The 23,022-nt window shown below is 43.4% G+C and overlaps 2 long non-coding RNA genes across 4 annotated transcripts; both read right to left on the bottom strand.

Annotated features, from left to right (window-relative positions):
• Positions 1-276: 276 nt before the first annotated feature.
• Positions 277-22,811, bottom strand: LOC310675866. 3 transcript variants are annotated; one of them, XR_014510258.1, is made up of 5 exons: positions 20,913-22,811; positions 17,049-17,325; positions 13,352-13,562; positions 10,766-11,345; positions 277-2,302 (listed from the first exon to the last, which is right to left on the bottom strand). It is a non-coding gene; the product is annotated as an uncharacterized lncRNA (long non-coding RNA). The 3 variants fall into 3 exon arrangements; XR_014510259.1 differs by lacking the exon at positions 277-2,302 and having other exon boundaries at positions 10,121-11,345; XR_014510260.1 differs by lacking the exon at positions 277-2,302 and having other exon boundaries at positions 10,121-11,345; positions 13,496-13,562.
• LOC310675872 lies at positions 11,754-12,368 on the bottom strand. Its single transcript, XR_014510268.1, has 2 exons — positions 12,292-12,368; positions 11,754-11,922 (listed from the first exon to the last, which is right to left on the bottom strand). It is a non-coding gene; the product is annotated as an uncharacterized lncRNA (long non-coding RNA).
• Positions 22,812-23,022: the final 211 nt, after the last annotated feature.

Raw genomic sequence — 23,022 nt, 5'->3', positions numbered from 1 at the left:
GCTGAGTTTGCCTATGCCTGCTGTAATAATAGTATAGAATAGAATAATTGAAACGTAATACATTTCTCCATAGTGGAGAAGACTGTAACCAGGATACAGTACATGTATACCTGCTAAGTCTACTGCCTCTTTAGAGTTCCTTATATATCAAGTTAGGCTTGAACCGGACAGCCTTTCAAATAAAATACCTCTTCAAAATGAGGACTGTCCTCTGTAATGTGGGCAGGGCTGGATTTAGGTTTGATGAGGCCCTAAGCTAATGAAGGTAATGGGGCCCTTTATATGTCCAGCTGTCCTTTGTCGACAACAAACTGTTGCTGTTTTTTGTGTTGAATATATGCTATATGGTGATTTATGGACCTAACAGGTATCTAAAGCCATTTGCACGTAACATATAGGAGCCTACACCACACAAAACACTGTTGCTGTATGTAGGTTTTATTTCATTTGTTTTTTGTATTATATTTTGGAAATGTACATCCAGTTTTTTTTCCCTTTAAATTTTTTGGGGCCCCCCAAGAGAGTGGGGCCCTAAGCTATAGCTTGTTTAGGTTATATGTAAATCCAGCACTGAACGTGGGTCCACAATACACCCGTTTCTCCCTTTTCTGCATGGCAACATAATGATCCACACTTCTGCCTGCTGGGGGGAGGGGCTTCCTTCTTTGGACACTACCCCCATACAAACTCTGCTACAGTGGTGACACTACTACCATACAAGAATAATGTTCTCTTGATTATTCGTTTGTATTCACATTCTCATGAAAGCTCCAGGGGTGGAAAACAATTTGCTGAACTAGATAGGCAAGAGTCAGGGAAACTGCAGCCTTCCAGCTGGGGTTGAACCGAAACCCCATAATTCCTGATCACTGACCATCCTGGCTGGGGCTGATGAGTGTTGGAGTCCAACTAACCTCTTAGATAGGTCTTTGGTCTGACCCCACAGGGCTTTTACTATGTTCTTAAGCTTGCAGGGAATAATAAAAGCATAGCTGTGTATGCTGCTGTCTGTCAATGTTGTTCCAAAATTCCCATTTGGCATTTCCATAGCTTTGAAAGGAATCATCTGATTTTCAAGAAGAACAATGACTACAGGTCCATGAGAATTTCTTTTACCAATTTTTCTTTCCTTTCCCAAAGTCTTCAGCAATTTACCACACACACAGTGAGAGGTCTTCATTACATGATGTTACAATTAAGGAGAAAGCATCAAAGCATATTGTCACATTCGAGTAGAAAACAATGGCTTGTTCCAGAATGCATCTGTTTCGCATTAAGGACAGATGTGAAATGTTGATAGAAAGCATCACTATCATCATTGGTGTTTTTACTTTCCTTCACTTTGTATCACTAAGGACCTGACTAGTTCAGACATCTTTCAATAAAATGGATTTTAATCCAATTAGTCAGAAATAGCTTGGCATTTGAAAAGCAAATGGCTACAGTTTCAGAGCCTTTTTCATCACAAACATTTGGCCGAAGTCTTTTCAAATTCAGCTCCAAGACACATTTGCCAACAGTTGGTTCCAGAACTTCTGGTACAAAGATTTTCTCCCCCAGGGACCTAAGGGCATGGTGCCTCTGAGTTCGGGCAGAGTATCTTTCCCTTGTAAAGGGCCTGTGTTTTTAAAAATAAATAAATCCTCCAGGAAACCTGAAATAGAATACACCCTGAATGAAGACTGTACCTCTTCAAGTTATATTTGAAATGCCACTAAGGGCAACTTGTTTTTGTTTGATTCTTATCAGATTCTGTTGGGGGAACTGGGCATGAGCACACATTGCCCCATGTATGAGATAAGCCAACAGGTGCATGGTCAGCCAAGCCAGTTGCTATGGCAATGACCTCGTGCCATCTATATAAGTGATTAAAGCATGTCAGCTCATTAGGCAGTCAGTGAGTCTGTATGTGAGTTGGAGTCTGTGTTATGTCTTGAAGCTGGAGCAAAAGAGATACTATGCGGTTGTATATATCTGCATCTGTATCTGCAAAGCCTACAAGCTGTATGTCAATGTCCAGAACTGTATTTCTGAAGCCTTATCTTCTTCAGCAATAAACTATTTTGGACCTTAAAGCTGTCTCTGTGTGGTGACTGGAACTAGGGACAACTTCTACGCAGCCATCTCACTTCAGATTCCCAACAAAATTGTCTTTATTACTTCTTTTTTAAAAGTATGCTATGAAAGCATTTTCTTTAAATTTCAACAGATTTGCTTCTTTTTAATGTTCATCTTATCTCAGCATTTTTCAGTTGTCCTTGATTCCATTCCATTGTCTGGACCACAGTCCTTTTTTCCAGATCTGTGAATAGCAATGGATGAATGAAATACGTTACAAGTTGAATTTCAGCTCATGCTAAAAGATAAGCCTGAGAATCCTTAAGCAAAACACTTTGGCATTACAATCCTGTAGCTATCCTTGGGGAATTAGGTATTATAGAGTTCTTATAAGAAATATCCTGAACTGTCCCACTTCATCTATTGTGCAGGTTGTGAAGGTAAAAGGTATGGGGATGTGGGTGGTGCTGTGGTCTAAACCACAGAGCCTCTTGTGCTTGCCAATAAGAAAGTCAGCAGTTCAAATCCACTCAACAGTGGTGAGATCTGGTTGCTCTGTCCCAGCTTCTGCCAACCTAGCAGTTCAAAAGCATGCCAGTGCAAGTAGATAAATAGGTACCGCTGTGGCGGGAAGGTAAACGGCATTTCCGTGTGCTCTGGCTTCCAGCATGGTGTCCGTTGCACCAGAACCAGTTTAGTCATGCTGGCCACATGACCCAGAAAGCTGTCTGTGGAAAAACGCCAGCTTCCCTCGGCCTGAAGCGAGATGAGCACAACACCCCATAGTCACCTTTACCCTTACCTTTGCAGGTTGTAATTTAGCTATCCCACAGATGTTGCCCTTCTATGACTGTTGTGACACAACTCTTGGCAATTTAGACATACCAAACTATGCAAACAAATACATATTTTGAGAGAAAGTACACATTTAAATTGCCTTTTGAAGGAAAATGCGCATTTAAATGCTACGATGAGAGGAACAGTTCAAAAAGGTGATCTGCGGGGGGGGGGAGTGTGTGTGTGTGAAATAGAATGGAATTATGGCTGAAATGTGAACATAAAACAGACATGAAACAAGGAGATCCATCCACCCTAAACACATTTTCTTGAATAAAAGTCACATTGAATCTAAGCAAATGACCTTAGGGGGTCTTATAGCTTAATGATAATGTGGCAAGTGGCAACCTTTCAGCTTTACAGTTTGCTGAATTCAGGTGAACTCCTTCATGAACATAGCTGTACACCTTTTTGAGGCATTAATTAGAAAGAGATGATGCTCTCTCACACCAGCTGTTCCCCATTGAGGCCTTCTTTGCATGACTTATGGGCAAGTTATCATTATGGATCACTGCATCATTAAATTTTACGTTCCTTACGTTACCTCCCGGCAGCCAAGGCATATGAAAGTGCAGAAGAAACATGAGGAGATGAGTTTCTCAATTGCTGTAATAAAGTTTTACATCATTGCACCGAGACATGTTTTCTCCACATATGGAAATGGTTAAATTAAAATTGTAATGACTGGATCCAGAAAAGCCCTTTTAGGCCACAGAAAATTAGTTTAATCTGCAAATGTGATTTATGCCTGTCAAGAGACAAGCCTCACGATGAACAGTAAAACTAGATATAAAAAAACAGGGTGTGTCCCCCCCCATTTGCTGTTCTTAATGGTACCTGCTTTTCTTCTCCAGGCAAATTTCTTAAGTGCTTCAGTAAATCTCAACTTGTAGCTTGCAAGACCAGGAGAATCCAATGTAGTGCCCTTCAGATTTTTTGGACTACAACTCCCATCACCTCTGAGCACTGGCCATACATGTTGGGGCTGGTGGGAGTCAGAGTCCTAAATATCTGGAGGACGCCATGTTGGCTCTCCCTGCCCTTGTTGTTGTTGTTTAGTCGTTTAGTCATGTCCGACTCTTTGTGACCCCATGGACCAGAGCACGCCAGGCACTTCTGTCTTCCACTGCCTCCTGCAGTTTGGTCAAACTCATGCTGGTAGCTTCGAGAACACTGTCCAACCATCTCATCCTCTGTCGCCCCCTTCCCCTTGTGCCCTCCATCTTTCCCAACATCAGGGTCTTTTCCAGGGAGTCTTCTGAGTATTGGAGCCTCAGCTTCAGAATCTGTCCTTCCAGTGAGCACTCAGGGCTGATTTGCTTAAGAATGGATAAATTTGATCTTCTTGCAGTCCATGGGACTCTCAAGAGTCTCCTCCAGCACCATAATTCAAAAGCATCAGTTCTTCGGCGATCAGCCTTCTTTATGGTCCAGCTCTCACTTCCATACATCACTGCTGGAAAAACCATAGCTTTAACTATACGGACCTTTGTTGGCAAGGTGATGTCTCTGCTTCTTAAGATGCTGTCTCCCTGCCCTAGTCTCTTCTATATTTAGGAATATTAGGAGCATGATCACTAAGTTGTCAAGGGTGGGGAATGCTTTGCAGCCTAAGGGCTGTGTTCCCTTCTGGGCAACCTTCTGAGGATCACATGCCAGTGGTGGGCTGGGTCATTGGCAGAAGTGGGTGGCACTACAAATGGAAATTTTATCTTTGTACAGTAGAGTAGTTTTTACACACACACACAGGTCAAGGACACATTCCAGCCACACTTGGAATGCAAAGCAGGACCAGTGAGCGGTGGAGTCTGGGGAGAAAGGGGCATGGGCTAGGAAGAACAATGAGCAACATACAGAGAGGCCCCTGGGCCTAAGGTTTCTCAACCTTGGTTTAAGCGATAGGTTAATCACCTAAAGTTTGGAACATGGTGTAGACTGAGAATTAAGGGGCCACTTGTTAAAGAGGGCATGTCTATCTGTCCGTCCGTCCGCCTGTCTGTTTTGTTTTAGCAGCACATCATCATCATCATCATCATCATCATTATTATTAACTGGCAAGTGTAAATAGTCTCTATCCATATATTTAGCTCTCCTTCCCTCCTCTCCCTTAGCATGAATGGTACATTACAGAGGGAGAAATCTAAGTGGGAAGAAGTAGATCAAGACAAAAGCATGAAAATCTGCTTTGGTCATGTCAGCCATGGGTTTTCCTCAGAGAGGACTAGAACCACAGCAAGTCTCCAACTAGTTGCATGAGAACTATTAGGCAGAGACTTGTCTGTACATCACAGCCCAGTTCTGGCTCTCTCCCAACATTGCCATGTGCTAACACCAGGCCTGCTCTTCAGACTTCTAGATGAGAGCTGATCAAGTTATACTCTCTGCCCCTATAAATACTTCTAAACAGAGACTGCTCTGTCCAGCCGCGGGCTTCTCTTCTTTCTCTGCCTTCACCTCATTCCACTGGGATTGACCAAGTGGCTCAAGGGATAGAGCTCCAGCTTATGTCCCAAAAACCTTACAGTTAAAATGGGGATGAATGAATTCCATTCATTACATTCTTCCTTTACTGCTCTTCTGATTCACTCTCCTATTCCCCCGTTTTGCACTCCAGTGTACTCCAATTTAACCTGGGGGATGCACATGTGGAATTAACCAGAAATATTTCTAACGGTAATTCCTAGATCGGAGCACAAGCTATTGGCTGCGGTTTCCATTTCCTCCATCTCTTTTCTTCCTCTAAATTACTAGTGAGTTCAGTGCATTGATAAAATACTGGCAAAAAAGAAAAGAAAGCCAATTTCAATGTACTTCTTATTGTCATGTGCCCATATACTCATGCACACAATGTGAAAATGCCACATATACAAAGTATATTGATGCAACCATAGGTTTCCTCAAAGTTACCCTGCTACGCAGAAGCCTGAAGCTTATTATATAGAGTCTCAGTGAACAAGGTCACACCAGGTAATGTCGCAATCTGTAGTATCACATCAGGTAAAGGCAGATTCAGGAAACTGCAGCATGGTGCATTCAGGTTCAGGCAGACCATATCAGGACCATGGAAAGCTCCAAGGGAACTCAAGAGCTTTTCTTTCCCCCAGTTTAGGCAATGTTGCCTCAGCAGAGAACTGAAGCCTCCTGAAGCCTTCTAAATTTAGGCAAGTGCTCTTCTGCATTAGACACTGCCTCTCTGAACAAGCTGGCTATGTTCTTTAGTGGGTCTCTGCCTGATTCTGTATCTCCTCACTTCTGCAAGCTTGAGGAGATGGAAATTGTGCTGGGGACTGGTGGGGACATATCTTCCATCGGGGACGGCGTTGGTGAATGTTCCTCCTGGTTGCAGCAGCCAGTGCCTCACCCCCTTTCAAGTCTTCCTTGGATCCCTGGAGAGCCTGAGGCTTCATGGATCATGAGTAATGTGCACATTCATACCAATTCCTGCAGTTGCCATTCAACATAGGCAATTGCTATTCAACCACCATTGCATAGATGTTAAAACATTGTAAGTCTGATTCCAGTCCTTATGATTTCAGACAGAAGGATGAAAAAAGTTATGAAAACATTTCATATGGATCAGAAACCAGAAGGAAAGAAAACAAGCCCGTCCATGCAATGTGTTCCAATGCCTATAATTTCTCATTCCACAACTGTGAGATTTTTTCCCCAAGGACTGTCTTCAACCTCTTTTTACATAACAAGAGAAATAATTTCAGAATCATGAAAAGGCACCAGAAGTAACACACACACACACACACACACACACCGTTTGTCCTTTTATTTGCCCAAAGGCAAGTTTCTTTGCCTTCAGGAGGAAGGAAGCAGAGGTAGCAACACTGTGGACTTTTTTCAAGTGCCTTCTAGGGCTTTGTGTGTGTTCAGCTGGACACAAGTCTCAACCCTTTCCAGGATAAATACAGAGATGCTCATGCGTGGTTTCCCAGGACATAGTCTAAGTACATGATGCAGCTACCTTACAGGTTTGGGTCAGATCAGTTGCTGGATGGGGGAACCACCTGGAAACCCTATGTTCACTTCTCTGGGTCCCACGATGGAAGAAAAGTGGTATATACATCTGCTAATAAAATAACATGCCATGCACTTGCTCCAATTTCACTATGTTTGGACTGCACACAAAGCCTACAGAGCAAGGTTCTGTTGCAAAAAAATAAATAAATCCTGGTTTGTGGACCAGTTTCTCACGTTCATCTTAAATTTAATCAATCAGATTAAACCCAGTCAGATGGACAGAGTACAAATAATAAATTATTATTATTGCGTATGACGGCTGTGCAAGCACCTTTGGTAAGACACAAATCAGCCACATTCAAGCTGCTTCAGGTCTTGGAGCAGAAGACTTAAGTGGATACCTAGTCAGTTGCTACTGCAACCACTTGGCAAGCAGCAGCAATTTTATCAAGGTGAAAGTTGTGTTATTGACTGCTAACCCATGAATGGAAGAACCTAGATCCAGCAAAGACTATTGTAAATGGATGTGTGGTGAGGATACGGTTTTCACTGATTCCCCATTCCCTTTGCAGACCCCTCTGTCTCCTCCCATGCTTTACTGGACAGATCCCTTAATTCCAGAGCAGATTGGGATGTGGCAGGTACAGGAAGTTGCCAAGGTAAATGGCAGGAGTTTGGTGGGCTATTGAGAAAGGGTTGATGGGCCGGCTCCGTCCTCTGAGCTAGTGGTCTCTCACCCCGTATGTGAATGGTACTCTTGTTTATCAGAACCCTGGCTATTTGGACTGATGAGCTTTTGTTTTGTGACTAAAGCATTCTTATTTTCATAGCTAGTGTTGTGCACCATACATGAACAAGGCTTCCTTGCTCTCAGATGTATCCAAGAAGTAGTTGAGTTCCCCCCAGCCCACCCCTGACAGCCACCATATATTCACAAGAGATCCCAATAATCATATTCTTCAACTTTTGATTCAGGCTATTTCTATTATTTCAATTACAAGAGCAGCTAATTTACAATGTAAAAAAAATAAAATGCTTTGTTCACCATTCCTTCAAAATTTCGGCTTATAGTATTATGTTTCACTAAGACAGCTTGTGATTATAATGTAATAAGGAATGCATAAAGAAGGCATGCTATGCTCAGTCTGTCTTTGAAAGGAATTATGATGAAAGTGTTTTGTAAAGTTCCCAATAAATAAGATACCATGCTGAGTATGGTTTACCATACTTGTGAATTCGAGCTTTTCCAGGCCAAGCCTGCTGTAATCCTACATGTGCCTCACAGCTGGTAGATGTGTTCCTCTGCATCGGCTGAAGTTCAGGAATTTTCCTTGGGTGGAGGGAAGAGGTACAAAAGAACTAATCTTCTGGGAACTAAAGTCACAATTGCTGGGGAAACTACCCTTTCCCTAGTAACAGTAACAAGATTATATTAAATAGTTACTGAATCATTTTCCAATTAACCAGGAAGGCCGAAAGGGTTGCCATATGCCCTTCATTTAATAGCGTCATCAGAGCAGCTTTGTAGGAGCAAGGGATGTGAATGCTATGAGTAATTTGCACATATATTAAGTCAGGGGTTTTTTGCCCCCTGAATCTTGAGAGATTTTCAAATGAAAAGGAGGAGGAGAAGAAGGAGGGGTAAAGAAATGCTGTGTTATTAAAACACTACCCTCTGCAATGAATCTCAGCAGATACAATTTCATTTTCTTCCTAACGGCAGAGAAAAATCACAAGGTTAAAACAATAGCCATTAATTTTTTTAAAATATTCTAATGTTGGATTTGAACATGTAAGAGCTCAAACTGTATTAAAATATCCTGCAGCGATGACATACTCCATTGAAGTGCGCACACACATTATATACAGTTTTGGAAAGTCTGTTTTCATGAAACTGGGGGAGGTAGAACTGTATATAGCATTGTTCAACTTGAGATAATGGAGGCCCAATCGGCCATAAAGCTTTGTGGGTGACCTTGGGGCCACTGATTGTCCCAACAACTGGTATTCAGAAGCATACTGAGTCCAATATCCTGGCTGAGGCTGGTGGGAGTTGCAGATCAATGGCATAAGGAGAGCCACAGGTTCTCCATCCCTGCCTTTAGGTCACTTACGGATTTATATCCATCTTCTACATCATTTTTTCACTATTGTCAAGAAAGGAAGCCAAGCAGGACACTGCCTGTTTTGACTGTTTCATCGGAAGCAACATGGACTTGGTATTCATTGGGATCCCACTCAACATGTGAGTGGAATTCATACTTTTTTTCAGAGCACACACAGGTAGAGCAGCAAGATGGCTACCCTTCTAGAAGCTTCCACCTGAAATGGCTTACTTCATATTGTTTCATAAGGTTGGCCATGAAATTGACGTTGTGCTAGAAAGAGAAATTAAGACTTAAAAGAAAATCAAGGTAGCCATCAAATGACTACTACTACTAATAGTAATAATAATAATAATAGCAATATCAACAGCAACAGGCTTCAATGAAGTACTCCCACAGAGTACTCTTGTGCACTCATGAGGGTGAAAAGAGCTAATTGAAAACCTCCACATAGGTACATTTTGATTCGGTGGGGTTTCCCCCCCTCCTTTGGATATGTGGAGCAGAGAGCAATAAAAACTTGGAAAAACCTACTGAAGGAGCCAACTTTCTTCTTTAACCCTTTGGCACTGAGGGAAGAGTGTCTGGAAATCTTGACTTCTAGTGTCAAATGTATCAAAACAAAACAAAAAATAGCTCACCACCTCCAAAACTTGGCAAAAAGGAATGGAGAACATTAAAGCTGTGAAAGTGAGTCTCACAAATATATAGAAGGGCTTGAGACTGCAATTCCACACCACTTACACCTGAGAGCATGCCTCGCAGAGCTCAATGGGACTTAGTCACCCTGCATTTTTCATTTAACAAATTTCATATGCCGTTTACTAGAGCAAAAGATCTCTAAGACAAATTGCACTGTAATATTGTCATGTTCTTATAGAATGGAACTACGGGGCATGGAGACCACTGAATTGCCACCAAGACCACATGCAGTTCTCCCTCTTCCCCCTGGATTGTGTCCATTAGGGTGACTGAGCCACTGTCCCATAAGAGTAAAGCAAGTAATAATTTAAGAATAATGATGTCATTCTGCCCTCATCCAGGCCCACCTGCACGTATCGACTGGGACACCGTGGAGGTCTCTGTGTTGAGTTCACAGATTCGTTCAGCCTTTAATGTGTTGCAACTAGGAATGTAAGAAGCTTGCCCGTTCCACCCTGTATTCATCACATGCAACACTGCTTCTCTACCACTGCAGTTCGTTTTCTACCAAAAGCTACACTATTTGTTTCACTGTCCACTGTAGCAGACTTATATAACTCATATGATTTATGTAATTAGTTATGCAAATTCTATACATTATGTTGCCACTGTGTTATTCCACCCTATTCATTTAAATGCAAAGAAACACGATGCAAATGAGGTGTGCGATCAATTGCATATCGTTTGCAGACTGAAAACAACAAAAACAACAGATCATATTCACTGGATTGACTTCCGTTCCAGAGGTGGATATTTGTTGGTTTGTTTGTTGAATTTCTGTACTGTCCTTCATCCGAGGATCACAGGATGGTTTCAAATATAAACACAAAAAGTACAAAACATAGTAATGAACAAAACAATACCCACTACTTTAAAAGGCCATAGATGGTTTAACTAAGCGAAGATTAGCAATTTCTCCTCCCATTTACATTTTTATCAGACTTCTTCAATATTCCTAGTTGCAACAAGTGTGAACTCAAAAATGGAAATGGGTAATTTGACCACCTCAGTACTCCAATGCTTGTTGAAGTTGTTCTGGTTAATTGTAACAAAACATTTAAAATACTTAAAAAATAATAATCACCGAAATTTACCTTAACCAAAAGGTTCCACTCTGGGTGAAAGCGGAAGGCTGGTGTGATGATGACTCATCACAGGAAACCTGAGCTGCAGCTCTCAAAGTAGGTGAAGAAACTAGTCAGAGATGGCTAGTAGCAGTAGCAGACAAGCTTTGCAATGATGAACAAGCTATAATCTCTCTCTCGGACCAAGAATTGCATAAAGGACTTAAAGGACTGAGCCACATTGCTAGTTTGCAACATGTTGCTTTGTTATATTGTCCATGCAATGTTTATATTTAAATAGTTTTAAGACTGTTCTGCGGTAAAGCTTTGAAACTTTGACATTGCTCATATGCAAGGCCCAGCTCAGGGATTCCACTGAACAACTTTAACAGTATCCTGAGCACAAGCATCAACAATGATAATGTGATTTGAAAACTGGGATAGCGGGTGCTAATAAAATGTTTAAAAATTCAGTCTTCTAGCTCAGAGATGATTCAAAGTATTGTTGTTGCCTTGATGGTGGGAACAAAATGAATTATTTTTAAATAGCTTTGAGATACATAGAATTCTTCTCTGTGCTTTGGAAGAAAATCACTGGAAGCCTCTAGACCTAGATGGCATGTGAGAACAAAACAAAACACAAAAAAACTAGGTTACAGCAATTGTGACTCTGTGATCTGCAGGTGTGTCCCAGGATCACAGACAGAGCAGCTGGAAGGTCAGGAAATTGCTAGTTGTGCTTTGGAACATACCATATAATAAATATGAACTAAAATGAAACCATCTCTTCCCTTTGAAAAAAAAAATATCAAAAGCATTTGTTCAACCTCCTAATCAACAAATTGTATATTTGACCTGGAGTGAATTTTTAGCAATTGCACTCTTCCTTCAAATTATATTTCACTTAGAGAATTTATAGCACTGTTATATCTTTGATTTGTTTTCACCTCCCAGCCAAAATGAATCACTTAAATAGTTTTTGCAAACTGTAAACAAATGTTAAGCCAAGTTTTTCCCCTTTAAGAAATCCTTATGGAAAGTAAACTATGTATATAATTTGGCAATACACCCACCTGCAAAGAGTGTAGAAGATGAAGATAAAACTGATGCATCCAAAACACACAGAATTCTTTTTTCTCTTTACCCTTTTACGTTTTTGGAATTCCCAGAGAAGGGCTAAGGTGCCTCTTTTCCTCTCCATTCTCTACAAAGGTAAAGGTAAAGGGATCCCTGACCATTAGGTCCAGTCGTGGCCGACTCTGGGGTTGCGGCGCTCATCTAGCTTTATTGGCTGAGCGAACCTGTGTACAGCTTCCGGGTCATGTGGCCAGGATGACTAAGCCGCTTCTGGCAAACCAGAGCAGCGCACGGAAACGCTGTTTACCTTCCCACCAGAGAGGTACCTATTTATCTACTTGCACTTTGACGTGCTTTTGAACTGCTAAGTTGGCAGGAGCTGGGACCGAGCAACAGGAGCTCACCCCATCGTGGAGATTCAAACCGCCGACCTTCTGATCGGCAAGTCCTAGGCTCTGTGGTTTAACCCACAGCGCCACCCGCGTCCTTCCCATTCTCTACAAAACTGGAGGCAAATCCAGTGTTGCAAGGCATGAGTGGGGGACCCTAGACCCCAAGGCCTCCAGACCTCCCTTATCTGGCCCTCAGAACTCCTCCTATACCATGCCCACTCTCCCCAGCACATCCTTCAAAAGCATGACTCCCCACCACACCCTGCTTGAAGGCTTTTGTCTAGCTATGATGTGTCCTTGGCCTGTGATTATCAATTAATTATGTTTTTATAAAGCAGATTGGATACCTTCCAACATTTCTCAGATGAGAATAGGGATGTCCTATTCGAATCCCCACGACGGGGTGAGCGCCCGTTGCTCAGACTCAGCTCCTGCCAACCTAGCAGTTCAAAAGCACGCCAAAACGTGCAAGTAGATAAATAGGTACCGCTCCGGCGGGAAGGTAAACGGCGTTTCCATGTGCTGCTCTGGTTTCTTTGTTCCATTGCACCAGAAGCGGCTCAGTCATGCCGGCCACATGACCCAGAAAAACTGTCTGTGAACAAACGCCGGCTCCCTTGGCTTGTAAAATGAGATGAGAGCCACAACCCCAGAGTCAACTGTGACTGGACCTAACTGTCAGGGGTCCTTTACCTTTACCTTTTTATTCAATACTACTACTACTACTAATCTTATTATTTGCACACTGGCCATCTAACTAGGTTTCCCCAGTCATGCAGGGCGGCTTCCGACATATATAAAAAACATAATACTGCCTTCAGATGTCTTCTAAAGGTTGTATAGTTTCTTATCTCTTTGTCTCAGGGGTCACATAGCTCCATACCCTCCAACATTTCTCCAATGAAAATAGGAACGTCCTAAGGAAAAGTGGGACATTCCAGGTTCAAATCAGAAATGAAGATGGCTTCTGTAAAACCAGGACTGTCCCGGGAAGTTAGGGAAACTTGGAAGGTGTGGCATTGCAGAAATCCAGCCTGGAGGTTATCAGTGCCTGGGCAACAGTGGTCAGGCTACCCCGGTCCAGAAATGGCCCCAGATGTCTTACGAGCCAAAGCTAGTGGAAGGTGCTCCTAGCCACCGAGGTCACCTGGCGCTTTGGCAATGAAAGTGAACCCAGGAGCACTCCCTGGCTACTTTCCCTCCTTGTGATTCCCAGGAGCTGGAGCCATCCTGCCTCCAACAATTGTGGTCAAACGTAGCCATCATGGGTTAGCTGCCTTGTCTTCCGTACCTCTGTTCTTAAAAGCCAGCTGCACTGCTGACTCAAGCTGTCAGTCACTGTTGCAGTCAGCCAGTCTCTGGGAAATAGAGGGAGCATAGTAAGAGTGGAGAAACAAAATCCCTCCTTTCCTGTTAAACGAGGTGAAGACATGGGGGGAACAATGCAAACATGAACATTTGTTCAGAACTTTGACGACTGCTAAGATCCTTACCTTAATCCTTCCAGTGGTCATGCCCATTAAGGATATGCAACACGTTGATCCTTTGCTTATGGGATTGTGGAGAGCGGGGGGAACGGAGAATGAGGGAGGGAGGCCGGGGTTGGCATAAACGGATTCCAAGCAAATTTCAGCTAACTCAATATGTAGTTTTTATGAAGCGTGTATGCTTTAAGTGGGTTGCAAAAAGCAGTGCTTTGTTTTAACAAATATGAGGGGGACCTGTTCAGGGTTCCAGCCAACTCTCTTTCTGCTCCTTCTCCTGGTACCAGGCAACATTGCATGGTCTCCAAGACCCCAGTGGGCTGTTTGGGGCTTTCTCCTCCCCCAAGGATTTTTTCCTAAATATTTTTTGTACTTTGGGAAACGTTTGGGATCCCCAGTGGATGCTTGTCCATTGGGGCAAGTGGGGCACTGCCCCTCCAACTTCAGTCTGCACCCCCTAGCCATTTACACCTGCCTCCCTTCTTGCAACCAGGCCAAGGGGGAGTATGGGGACAAAATTAGAATTAGTTGGCTCTCCCTGTCAATGGCTCTTAGCAATAAAGAGTTTCTAAATTTAACCCTCTCGTGGCTACAGCAACCCACCTGATAGGGTTTGGGCAGATCTTGGGCTTTCTTGCAATGTGGACCTGCAATCCAGAAAACCACTGGGCATGTACGCCCCCTCTCAGGAGCTTGGTGAACCTTCTGTTTTTATTGCTCACCCAGGATTACAAAAATGGGATTGCAAGGTACCTGGCAAGCTCGTGGGCTACCTTTTGCTTGGTGCGCCACACATTCCTCAGAGAAGCCTCTGTTCCCCTTTTCAGTAGTTCTCTTGGCAGAATCCAGCCATTCATACTCCAGTGAGATGGAGTTTATATCTTAGAAGGGAAGGATTTTGAAAGAAAGGCCATATTTGCAATGCAATTGAAGCAGATGAGATAGGAAGTGATTATGGCATGAATAGGGTATTCATGAACGGCAGAGAAAAGGCAAAGACAAATTCCAGTAATTTTACTGGAGTGGTGACAGGTGGACTTACAGCTCAGGGAAATGAAAGAAGAGGGAGCCGGGTGTGGGGGATGGGGAGGAGAAAATCTTGACTCTTCAATTTATGGATTCACCAACAAATTAAAAGGGCCAACTTGTGAGGAAAGTTACATTCAGGCCTGGTTAGATCAACATATTGATCTGTCATATATATATATATATATATATATACCCAGAACTTTAAGCATCAGATAAATAATAATAATCAAAATAATAATAATTTATTATTTATACCCCGCCCATCTGGCTGAGTTTCCCCAGCCACTCTGGGCGGCTTCCAATCGAGTGTTAAAAACAACACAGCATTAAATATTAAAAACTTCCCTGAAGCCTTCAGATGTCTTCTAAAAGTCTGAGGAAATAAAAGTTGTTTATTTCCTTGACATCTGGTGGGAGGGCGTTCCACAGGGCGGGCGCCACTACTGAGAAGGCTCTCTGTCTGGTTCCCTGTAACCTCACTTCTCGCAATGAGGGAACCGCCAGAAGGCCCTCGGCGCTGGATCTCAGTGTCCGGGCTGAACAAAAGGTCAGCACCAAATTAACAGGTTGAGTGGTATATTTGATAAGCAAAACAACAAGTGAGAACTTTGGGAGTGAGATGCTTCAGCCCAGGCTGAGCATGCTGCATTCACTTGAAGTTCTTCTATGACATGGTGATGAACAGGGGAGTGAGCCCAGAGTACCTGATCTCGCCTCAGGTTTCTGTGACTATAATCCGGAGACCCCCCTGCCTTTAAAACATGAGGGACATGAGAAGCAGTTGGCAAATGCATGGGCAGCAGCCACCCAACCTGTTTTTCTCTTCTGCAGGTTTTCTCCTAAGCCTGGGCCCCTACTTCTTATCCTAGCGGCCGCTCCCATTTGAATAGCCTGAACAGCAGCAAATTAGCAGAAATGCCTGTCTCTAGAAGATTGTGCTTCCTAGCACCAGCCACTGCTTCTAATTACATCACCATCTAATTATCTCCCAAAACAAACACCTCCCGTGTGTCTGACTGGCATTTGAAATGTGAATGATCTCAGAACCTTGTACAGCACATATTCCTCCCTTTCCAATATTTTTTTTTAAAAAAATAACTTGTATAAAACTTAGTCTGGAGAAAAGCTATAGGAACACTCAGAAAATGCACCCACCTACCCCCTTTTTTATCAACAAGTTTGTACCCCTCTTCAAGTCTTCAATATGTGAAGTAAGAAGGCCTTCCAAGTTTAAAATCAGCATAGAAATCCATTGGTAAATTAACAAAACAATACCTACTTAGCCCAAAGCTAAAATGCACAAAATATACAGAAAAACTTTCTGGCAATCAGAGCTGTTCAACAGTGGAACAGTCTCCCTTGGGAGGCTGTGGACTCTCCTTTGGAGGTTTTTAAGCAGATGTTGGATGGCCATCTGTTGTGGATGCTTTAGTTGAGATTCCTGCATTGCAGGGGGTTAGACTAGATGACCCTTGGTCCTCTTCCAGCTCTAAGATTCTACGATTCTGTGATCTCCCAAAAAGAGAGGGGCACACTGATTTGCATACAAATTGCCTATGTTAATTTTATATTTATAGATGCAAATTTTAAAATCACTGTAATTCTGTTAGGAATACTGTGTACAATTCTGGTCACCTCACTTAAAATAGGAGATTCCAGAGCCAGAAAATGTTCAGAAAAGGGCAACCAAAATATTCAAAGGGATGAAGTGACTCCCCTACAAGTAAAGGATGTAAGATTTGGGGCTTTCTTGTTTAAAGAAAGGTGGGGGTTGGGGAGGGGAGAGAGAGAGATGTGTAGAATTATGCATGTTGTGGAGAAAATGGATTAAAAAAATTCTCCCTCTCACATAATATTGGGAACATCCAGTGAAGCTGAATGTCAGAAGATTCGGGATGGACAAAATTCTTCACACAGTGCCTAGTGACAGTACTGGGATAAGAGCTAGTGATAGTCACAAATTTGGATGGCTTTAAAGGAGGCTTACACTAGCCTCAGACTCTGAGCATACCAAAACAAGCTCCAGAATCCCTGATGTGGAACGAAGTAAACATTTCTTGCTGTGTATATTTGACCGAAGCCGCAAATATCTAGAAACAGAGAGGAGTGACTGTATGTTCAAAGAAAACGCCTGGTGCAGAACAAGTTTCAAATCATGGTTAGGTGGGCGGGGGGATGTTGCCTTGAGACATGACTGATGTTACACCTTATATGATGCCTATATTTTAACTGTTGACAATATAAAGGGGACTCAGCGGCATTACCTTATCCTGCCTAATGAATGTTATCGCGAGGAAAAGGTAAATCAGTAACAGCTAAGATCAAACGTACCTCTCTTCTTTTGAACACACAATGCCCTCGTTTATATAAATTTTCACATTCTGCCAGCCTTCCTCATTTGGACACAACAAATGAACCCACAAAGGCCGGCACAAAAGGCCTCCGCATCTCCAAATGCCAAAGGACAGCTTGAAATAGTGTCCCGAGTGGATTGTGGGGCTGACAAGCCACTGGACTCCCCATTAGCTGGGACCGTCCTTCCAACTGAGACGTAAACTGTTGGTGTTGGCAGAAGCAGCAAAGGTCATCACACCTTCTCTTGTCTAGACTAAAGGAGAAAACAATTCTTGTAATATATTATTTGTTGTTCCTTGCCAGTTTATTCCTATAGAGACATATCGGGATTTTTGCTTTTTATTTGAGAAGATCAAGTACTTTATTATGGAAACTGGCTTCCATGCGCACATTCTGACTGGCATCTGATTTTTCACTTTCTGCATTGCTGAAGAATGTCACGAGGCCTCCAGAGACAGGCTGGGTTTTGATGAAATGCTCTTTTCTAAGCGAGGCTGCTTTGTAAAAGCAAATGAACCCAACACTTTGTATAGAACAGTTCCTTCCCTTCCCAAACCATTTCTTTTCTTCTTTTGGAGAACTACTCTCCACTTAAGCAGAAGGACAATTTACTTGTTCATATTTATTTATAACCCTCTTCAGGCATTCTGGAACAGTGTACAGTAAACATGCGGGGGGGGGGGGCAAGTAGTGCTATTTTTCTAGAAAAAGAGGTGGTGGAACTCACCATGAACACCTCCCTTGTGCTCTTACAATGGCAATGGTGCCCACCTGAGAGGTACCGGAACTGAGTTCCAGCTGAAGAAAAACCCTGGGGATGAGTATGATGGCTCTGTCCCTCCTCTTTGTTTCTATCACACACACCCCACCCCCCAGAAGTTGGAGGGTGCCTGTGTGAAATAGGGAGCCTTCTAGAACCATGGAGGATCCCAGCACACGTTAGAACTCTGATGTTTCAAGTCAAGGAGGGCACAAGGTGGCTAAAGGAAGCAGACTCATTCCTACTGCCACACCCCCTTTGAGTGCTTACTGTACACATTTCCAAAATGCTTGAAGAGACCCAGTGTGGTGTAGTGGTTAAGAGCGGTGGACTCGTAATCTGGTGAACCGGGTTCGCTTCCCCGCTCCTCCACATGCAGCTGCTGGGTGACCTTGGGCTAGTCCCACTTCTCTGAAGTCTCTCAGCCCCTCTCACCTCACAGAGTGTTTGTTGTGGGGGAGGAAGGGAAAGGAGAATGTTAGCCGCTTTGAGACTCCTTAGGGTAGTGATAAAGCGGGGTATCAAATCCAAACTCTTCTTTCCTTCTATATTTATACAAACATTTGTATTCTGTCCTCCTAGTGCAGAACTGGTACTGTTACAGGTGCCACATAATATTTGTTCTGCATTTGTAAGAAACCAGGGGTGCCATCTCCTGGGGGCTGAGTCCGTCTGCATTCCCCCCCCCCCGATATTTGGCACAGATGTGAAGCAAGGAGCCGAGCACAGTGTGGCTCTAGCAGCCAGCTCCTCCTCCTGCTGCTGCCATGGAGGGAAAGAAGGGTCAGAGCAGCGTCCCAGCAGTGGTGGCAGCAGGAGGAGGTGAGCTCCTGACGTAACATGTGCAATATTGCCCCCTCCAATCGCCCTTGCAACATTGCCCTCCCCCATCACCCTCCGTAAGAAATCAATATTTTAGTGTGGCAGCAGCCACACTTCGAAACTCTCTGCTTATTGGCATCAGGCAGGCACCTTCACTGCACAGTGGTACCTCGGGTTACAGGCGCTTCAGGTTACAGACGCTTCAGGTTACAGACTCCGCTAACCCAGAAATAGTAGCTCGGGTTAAGAACTTTGCTTCAGGATGAGAACAGAAATCACATGACGGCAATGCGGCGGCAGCAAGAGGTCCCATTAGGTAAAGTGGTACCTCAGGTTAAGAACAGTTTCAGGTTAAGAACAGACCTCCAGAACGAATTAAGTTCTTAACCCGAGGTACCACTGTACTCTTCTTCTGAGCACCTGCAAAAAACCTTTGCCTTTCCAGACATTCAGAATGTTGGCATGTGTTTTAATCTGGTTTTTAGCTTATCGCTGATTTTAATTATTTTTAATGTTCTAAATAGCAGATTTTAACTGATTTTTTTTCTGATAAATTCATTATTTTATGATTTTGTAAACCGCTCTGAGGGTTTGGTTTGGTTTTTTGTTTTGTTTTTTACAATTAAGCAGTTAAAAAAAATTGTGAAATAAAAAAATAGAGCTTATGGGACATTCAGGACAGTCAATGATTAAAGCCAACTATAAAAGAGAATAAAAATTCTCAAAATCTAAGAAAAACAGAGGAGAGGTTTTATTCAATTCTGAAAATGAACAAAACAGAGGAGGACCTTGCAAATGCAGGTGGTCCCTCTTACTTTGCTGTTCCAATTTATTTGAAGGACCTCAATGTGTATGAATAATCTGGAGCCTGAGAAAGTGTTCGCTCTTTGTCGTACCCTCAGCCACAATCCATAATTAATAATGATAGAATTACATCACTGCAGCTGTTGATGTGGTAGAAAATCTAAATCTGGGCCTGTTGAAGGAGTTGGCAGTGGGGGCATTGTTTTACAGAGATCCTTCTTTTGCTCCCTATCCAGCCAATTTTGGAGAACAGCATTGGATGGTGCTGTTATTTAAAATGTTTTATACTGCCTTTCAGAGCAAAAGGGCTTCTCAAGGCAGTTGAGAAGTAAAAGCAAAAATGCAAGACAAAATATACAATATAGAATTGAGCACAACAGTAGCGTAAAATGTAATGGGGGGAATTAGAGCACCCTGAGCTGTTGCCTGCTTCTCATGTGGGGTTGGCAGGGCATTGTGAACTGTGGCATGAGAGGGACACAGCAGGCATGTGCCCTGCCAGCCCCACGCCACTTTTGCGAATCTTGCAAAACGGTTCTGGGCTCGCAGGGCATCGTGAGTTGGCCGGCAGGGCTTCCCATTGCACAGCTGGGCAGGTGCCACAACATGGCCCCACTTGGCTCTAGTGGACGGGGTTCGCTCTGGCAGCTTGCCCCGCCCTTACAGTGCACCCCACCCCATGGTCCCAGTGTGCCCACCCTGGGCACCAGCAAGAAACATCCCTCCCCTGCATTAGATCTGTGTGCACCCCAAATGACAAGGTGAAATGGAGTGATTTGGGGAAGGTTCTCACACTTCTGAGTTGGATAGTCCAAGGCATCTCAAGGCAGATCAGGGGCTTGCTCAGCTTCCGAGAGGCTCTATGGTCTCAGCTTTCAAAAAAACACCCCATGGCTGTTCATCCTGACCCTCTCCCCCTGGGCACTGTGAGAACGTTTATATAATTTAGCATAGTTTAAACGATCCCCTGTTTGAGTTTATGCAGTGACAAGCGGGTTGCTAACTTGTTTGAGTCCTGTCAATAATTATACCTTCCTGGTTGATAATCCCTCTTGAAGAAAACACACATGAATCTGAATCATATTAACATAAACTACTTTACTATCAGGGACGTGGGCGGAGCTGTGGTCTAAACCACAGAGCCTAGGACTTGCCGATCAGAAGGTCAGTGGTTCGAATCCCCACGACGGGGTGAGCTCCTGTTCCTCAGTCCCTGCTCCTGCCAACCTAGCAATTTGAAAGCACTTCAAAGTGCAAGTAGATAAATAGGTATTGCTACAGTGGGAAGGTAAACGGCATTTCCGTGCGCTGCTTTGGTTCACCAGAAGCGCCTTAGTCATGCTGGCCACATGACCCAGAAGCTGTACACCGGCTCCCTCGGCCAATAAAGCGAGATGAGCACCGCAACCCCAGAGTCGTCCGCGACTGGACCTAACAGTCAGGGGTCCCTTTACCTTTACTTTACTATCAGATTCATTCAGTTTTACAGAGTTGTTCCTGAAGGCAGGCTTAGGTTACATAACAGATAAACTATATCCTAGGTAGTAGTGAGTCATGAGAAGACTGCATCCGAGCAGTTACTGTTTAACACTCTTAGCAGCAACCGACCAACTGACAAAACTGCCTGCCACATAGAGGCAGTTAGTCCTCTCAGAATGTTGGACTTGACTGACAGCTTTATATCCCACACGCACAAGAAATTAAACCAAGCTAACTGTGGAAATGTCCAGAATTTGAGAGGAGAGCAGTGGAGAGAGGAGGCAACATTTCCTTTTCATGAGCAGGTCTAGCTTTCAATCACAGTGAATTATTTTCCCAGGGCACTCCAATTACAATGATTTGAGGGAAGAATTAAAAACCATATTTGTTTTCCACATGGATTTGGGGTGTGTGTCATAGGTGCCTTACTGACAGAACCACTGCAGCTATCATTCTGAAATTTGGTAGCCTTCGTCGCTTTATGGACGAGGCAGTTGGATGTGGCCAAAGCTCAGTTGTGTAGGAACCGCCAAATCCAGTGTATAAGAAAACATTCCTTCTTCATCCCTTGCTCTCGCCAGCTGTTCATCAAGGTTTTTGTCTTCAGCTCCAGGAGAAACATTAGTCACCTCTGCAAACATAGGTGGGCTGGGATATAGAGTGTAGGCTCATTTGCTTTCAATCAGCAAGCACTATATTGGGAAGATTCATCATTGTTGACCAAGAGAGGAGATATTGAAGCCAAGAGGTCCCTTTTGTTTATATAACCTAGAATCCTTCCTCAGAGAAGATGTCAGTACTTGGTCCATGCATTTGCCGAACCTTTTCTTCCTTTCTTTTTCCAACTTAATATGGCCTATAATTATAGTAATGCATTATTATTGTTTTATTTATTTATTTTGCCACATCTTCATACTTCATGAGCTTTACAAGGTCACTGTGAGTTAGAGCCGCAATAAGCAAACAGTGAGGCCGGACAGTTTGCAAAAAGAGAGAAAGTTCATTTGCAAAAACCCTACCCTTTCCTGGACATAATGACATGTTTTGTTGCTGGGGTGAGGGGTGAGAGAAAAATACCGCAAGCCTGACTTTTTCACATATAATGGCAACATTGGGAGATAAATGCAACTGCCAGAGCAGCAGGAGAAGTACTGTACATGGAACAAACTTTTGTTTTGTTTTCCTTTTCCTCTTTTATATGAGATGCGTAGCAACGGTGGTATACAGGAGTTTTTCTTGCTCTAATGGTTTTTCGGTGCGGCAGGTTACATGAGGTGATCCAAATAATTTAGCAAGCTGCACACCACAGAGAAGGCAAGCCACAGATAGGCTCTCGCTTGCGTGTGCTGGCAATCGGTAGTGCACTGCTTTTACCTCAGTGGTTTATCCTTTTCCCTTCAAGCTCATGCAACTTGCATGAATATTTGGGGTGCACGTTCAGTTACAAGGTGTGCTATTTACAGAATTTGTGGCCAAAATAAAGAGATGGGAATAGGTTGGCAGGTATCCCACCCCCCACCCCCCGGCTCTAAATGCCAGGATTTCTGCTCCGTCTTCTGGCACGTCTTTGCTTCCTCCAAGAACAGCAAAAACAGGATTCTCCTGTTCCGGAGGGTAGAACCTCAACCAATGGCTTCAAGTTACAAGAAAGGAGATACCAACTAAACATCAGAAAGAACGTTCTGAACAGAACTGTTTGACAGTGGAATGGACTCCCTTGGGAGGTTGTGGACTCGAGTTTGGATGGCCATTGTGTCAGGAGCTTATCCTACTCTCGAGTAGGAACCTGGCAGAGACACATGCCTGACTGGCATGTTCCCTCCCTCCTGGTTGATCGTTCGGGAGCTTCAAAAGCTTTCTTCAGCCCGAACATCACAGCGACCGATGCCAACAGACACCGGCACACTTAGAGTCTTCACAGCTTGCGTAACAGACCAACTCAGCATTTTGGCTAATCTACTTTATTTACATATAAACACACATGGAGCACTGCAACATGGTTCCCTCTCTCTCTAGCACTGGACAGCAAAGAGAATGAACAAAGGACAATAGTCCCACTTCACGGAACACAGTAACACAAACACC

The sequence above is a fragment of the Podarcis tiliguerta genome (assembly GCF_965153285.1).
Source record: "Podarcis tiliguerta genome assembly, chromosome: 4".
Lineage (NCBI taxonomy): Eukaryota > Metazoa > Chordata > Lepidosauria > Squamata > Lacertidae > Podarcis > Podarcis tiliguerta.
Note: the sequence above shows the minus strand (reverse complement) of the source record. Positions and strands in the feature narration are given on the sequence as shown.